General features: G+C 44.2%; 1 non-coding gene across 1 annotated transcript; it reads left to right on the top strand.

The window, feature by feature from the left end:
• Positions 1–2,219: 2,219 nt before the first annotated feature.
• LOC122707261 lies at positions 2,220–2,355 on the top strand. Its single transcript, XR_006344776.1, has one exon. It is a non-coding gene; the product is annotated as a small nucleolar RNA SNORA1 (small nucleolar RNA).
• The last annotated feature ends 2,943 nt before the right edge of the window (positions 2,356–5,298 follow it).

Below are 5,298 nucleotides of genomic sequence, written 5' to 3'. Positions count from 1 at the left end.
GGGCTTAGTTTCTCTGCGGCCTGGGGAATCCTCCCAGATCGAGGTTCAAACCTACTAGGTGCCCTATACCACAAGAGAAGTCCCTTCCTAAATCTTAAGTCTCCGTCAACAGTATCTTTGAATGGTATACTGTTCCCTAATAAGGATATAATTTATACTATCAATCCCCTAATATTGGTTTCAGTATTCCAAATAAGACTATGATTTCGAACACCTTTGCACCTCTCTATCATTATTTCCTTGGGATCAATGTAAGTTTGCATCAACTTAAAGCCAGCTTACCCTCTAGAAAAGCTGGATCAGTCTCTACTCTAACAGTCTATGCCAATGGGCCTCTTTCCCTGAATTCACTTTAATACCTGGTATTCTTATTTGTTAACGCATTGCCAACATAGTATAAAAATATATTTCATTGTAGTTTTAGTTTTCATTGTTTCCAGTGGAACACTTTGATGTCTGAGCATTTGTAGTTCTTCCTTTGGAAGCTGCCTGCTCCGGAAGAGAACATGTCACCAACCAATCACACCAAACCTTTGTGAGCTTAGTAGATGCTATGGAAGAATTGCTGCCATGAGGGCTCTAAACCACTTTGACATTAGACAGTGTCTTGGCAGGTCACAGAAGCACTGCTCATTTCTCCAAAGGTATACAGATAGCCGACAAGCACAGGCAAAGATACCCAACATCACTAATCATTAGGGAAATCGAAACCTCAATGAAATACCCCTTCACACCCATTATGTTAGCCACTATAAACAAAAACAAAATACAGACGATCACAAGTGTTGGCAAGGATGTGGAGAGATTGTACACTATTGGTGAGAATGTAAAATGAGGCAGGCACTATGGAAAATAATATGGCGTTTTTAAAAAAACTAAAAATAGAACTACCAGGGACTTCCCTGGTGGTCCAGTGGCTGGGACTCTGCACTTCCACTGCAGGGGGGCAGGAGTTCAACTTCTGGTGGGGGAACTAAGATGCAGCCAAAAAAGGGATATAGTCATTTTATCATCTGCTGGATTCCCGATGACCAGAGCAGTTCCTGCATAAACTAAGAGTCACTCCACAAGTATTTGTTTTCTTCCTGTGTTCAGTGACCCAGTCATGTCCGACTCTTTGTGAGCCCAGGAACTGCAGCTTGCAAGGCTCTTCTGTCCATGGGATTCTCCAGGTAAGAATACTGGAGTGGTTGCCATTTCCTTCTCCATCACTGCCGGAATACATATTAATTACTTCACTACAACATCAGTTGGGCTTCCCAGGTGGCACTTGCAGTAAAGAATCCACCTGCCAATGCAGGAGACCCAGGTTCAATCAATCCCTTGTCAGGAAGATCCCCTGGAGAAGGAAATGGCACCCCACTCTTGTATTCTTGCCGGGAGAATCCCATGGACAGAGGAGCCTGGCGAGCTACATACAGTCCATGGGTCACAAAGAGTAGGACACGACTGACTGAGCACAAAGCATAGATACAGCAAACGTGATTGATTTGTCTTGGATCTTGAGATGTTTGGGACCTCTCTCCAACGATCAGTGAATTCATTTTTAGTTCTCATAATGCCACCGGGAGCAAAGTGTGTTTAGCTGACAGCTCCGTGTTTACGTTTCAGGATCATTAGGGCACTGCTCAGAGACCGCTTCATCTCTTTTCTGCAGGGCAGACCTGAAGCCCCTCCTCATGACTCAGATGTTGCTGCCATTGGGAACCCTGTCATCCCCTAATCCTGGGTTCTCCTGGAAGCTTGTAGAGAATTCTGTTGTGGAATCACAGCACCATGTGTGTTTGCTCCCCTCTCTTCCTCTTCCTCCTCCTCCTCTTCCTTCCTTCCTCAGCTGTGAGCTCTGAGGACCAGACATGCATCTTACTCTTCCCTCTGTCCCCAGACTAACACAGTGACAGACTGAGAATCTATTGCTCAGCAGATGCAGTAATAAATAAACAGCATTTCTCCAGTGAGATTCATAGAATACTCCCAAAGAGAAACTCCTGGCCTGGGAAACAAATATATGTAGATAAAATGGTATTTGAATACTCCGTGAAATTCCTAGACAGCCAAGACAAAGGATTTGGTTTTGCTTTTACTGCTATTACCCTTAGCTACAACATGTATACCTCATGCATGGTTTCAACAGCAACATAATAAACACATTTGGTATGTTTTTGTATGATGCCATGAAATCTTTTGCCTTCTTCCCAAAAGTATAGAAAGTACAGCAAAGCCTCACTCTACTGTAAATGGGCACTGTTGTTCATGGTGTCCATAAACTGTTAATGTGGCTATATTGAGAATACAGGTTCTGCTTCTATTACTGTAATTTTATTGCAGTGGTGACAATGAAACCTGTTAACATATCACAAGCCTCTTCAATATTAGAAAAGATGAAGGAATAAATAGCAATGTACTTGCTATATTTAACTTCTAGGGTCCTAAAGTAAATTGCTTGAGAAAACTGGATCCCAAAGACTACAAATTTGAATTTGGAATTTTGAAGTGTGTCCGTATTCCATTGGCGATCAAAGAAGCTGAACCAAAAGAATTATGAACTGACCAACATGACAGCTGTGGACTGGGCAAAACTTCTTTTTAAAGGGCTATCTTAGCTTGACGATTATGACTTTGGTGGAACTAAGGTGACTGACAGTGAAAAGAATTGGGACATGAAATTCCTTGAAAAATTATTGACAATCTTATTTATGTTTCACACCTTTACACTTTGTGCAGGAAAAAAAAGAAAGGACAGTGGTATGGGAATGGACTACGTGTAAACTGCCACTAAATCAGTTGTTCTTGGGCAATTCTCTTCACCTAGATCACCTCTTAGATAAAAATGCAATGTGTGTGTGTACTCATTTGCTCAGTTGTATCTGATTCTTTGCAACCCCATGGACTGTAGCCCACCAGACTCCTCTGTCTGTGGAATTCTCCAGGGAAGAATACTGGAGCAGGTTGCCATGTCCTCCTCCAGGGCCTCTTCCCAACGCAGGGACTGAACCCACATCTCTTGCATCTCCTGTATTGGCATGCGGGTTCTTGACCACTGAGCCACCTGGGAAGCCCAATAAAAATGCAGGAAGGTGGGCTAATCTGGATGTTACAGACTGACACCCTGCAGGCCCCAGGGCTGCGGGGGTGCCTCATTTGGCCCTGCAGGGGTGTATCTGTCATAATAACGACTGCCTCTTCACATCTCCACTTCTCTACCCAGTACTGCCTCACACCTGGCCCACTGTATGCATTCACGATTGTCTCTGCCCCTGTGAGTGTCAGCAACCGTCATCTCTGGACTAAACACAATGTTTTGCATGCGATGCTGAAGAAAGAGGTGTCTATGCTATATCTGAAGCAAAAAGCTGGATTTGTTGTTTGTGAGGGCAGGAGGACAGAGAATTAGATAGTTGGATGGTATCACTAACTCAATGGACATGAGTTTAAACCTCTGGGAGATGATGAAGGACAGGGAAGCCTGGTCTGCTGCAGTCCATGGGGTCGTAAAGAGTCAGACACAACTGAGCAACTGAACAACAATGACAAAACACGGTAAACTATGGATTCCTTAGTGAGCGATTGGGAAGCATACAGCTGGGGATTAGTGGACTCTTAACAGTGGTAGTATTCAGGCACTAAGTGACCTTTAGCAAAGGAAGCCAGGTCACTGGAACAAGGCTGTCGCTGATTGGCTGGCCCTCAGAAGCATGTGTACTGACCAGAGGAGGCTGTCAGTGATGAACTGGGACAGCTTTAAAACCTGTTCCCTGGTACGTGTTCCAGGGGCCAAAGAACAATGAGTCTTTTCCTGAACTCCTCTCAGTAGGACCCCTTTTGGATTTAAACATCAAATAATCCAGCTCAGAGATTTGCAAAATTTGCGTGTGCGTGCTTAGTCGCTCAGTCGCGTCTGACTCTTTGCAACCCCATGGACTGTAGCCCGCCAGGCTCGTCTGTCCATGGAATTCTGCAGGCAAGAATACTGGAGTGGGTTGCCATTTCCTCCTCCAGGGGATCTTCCTGACCCATGGACGGAACCCACATTTCCTACATTGGCAGGCAGTCTCTTTACCACTGAGCCACCTGGGAAGCCTTTCAAACTTAAAATGAAGCAAATCCCCTGGAGGACTTGTTAAACAGGCTGTTGGGTCCCTCCCCTGCAGAGTTTTTGATTCTGCAGGTATGGGATGGTGTCAGTAATCCACACTTCTGATGAGTTTGCAGGTGATGGTGACACTGCTGGTCCAGGGACCACACTTTGAGAACTACTGGTCCAGCAGCGTAGGATTTGAAGGTAGTTGAAGAAAACATTTAGATGGCTTCCTTGGCGGCTCAGTGGTAAATAATACACCTGCCAATGCAGGAGCCTCAGGTTCGATCCCTGGTCAGGAAGATCCCCTGGAGAAGGAAATAGCAACCCACTCCAGTATTCTTGCCTGGAAAATCCCATGGACAGAGGAGCCTGGAGGGCTATATTCCATGGGGTCTCAAAGAGTCAGACATGACTTAGCAACTAAACAACAAACAGAATATTTAAGGACTACCCTGGTAGTTAGGTTAGGACTACCATGCTTCCATTGCTGGGGGCCAGGGTTCAATCTCTGGTTAAGAAACTAAGATCCCACAAGCCACACGGCATGGCCAAAAAAATTTTTTTAACTGAAAAAAAAATTATATATATAAAGGTCGCAAAGATTTGGACATGACTTAGCAACTAAGCAACAACAACAGTAACAATATATATACTTAACACAATATGATACTAGTGAGTCTAAGAATTCTGTAAGTGATTTTGTAAAATGGTTTTTAATCACAGCTATATCTATATACCTTTGAAAACTAATGGTAAATATATAGGAGAAAGATAATACTTACTCCTTCTAAAGTTAATGACTAGAAAATATGAATTCCAGGACATATTGTAGAAACTCTGTCTCATCCTTCCCCTCCTCTCCCTTCCCTCTCCTCCCCTCTCTGAAGGTGTGGTCCATCCTCTCCTGGGGGATCCTAGACCTGATAACTTCCCAAGGAAGCTCCCAGGCAGCAGAGGGTAGTTAAACACATGAACTTCTGGTCGAGGTATGAGTCACATTAGTGCTGCTAAGCTGCTAGTCACTCTGACTCTTTGTGACCCTATGGATCATAGCCCACCAGGCTCTGTTTCCTATAGAATGTTGTCCAGGGGATTCTTCAGGCAAGAATACTGGGGTGGGTTACCATGCCATATTATTAAACTGATGTACATAAAAAATACAGGAGGCAAGGAAGCTTGCAAGACAATGGGGAGAGGCTGGCTGACTTTAGAAACTC

Source organism: Cervus elaphus, chromosome 13, assembly GCF_910594005.1.
Source record: "Cervus elaphus chromosome 13, mCerEla1.1, whole genome shotgun sequence".
NCBI classification, from domain to species: Eukaryota; Metazoa; Chordata; class Mammalia; order Artiodactyla; family Cervidae; genus Cervus; species Cervus elaphus.
Note: the sequence above shows the minus strand (reverse complement) of the source record. Positions and strands in the feature narration are given on the sequence as shown.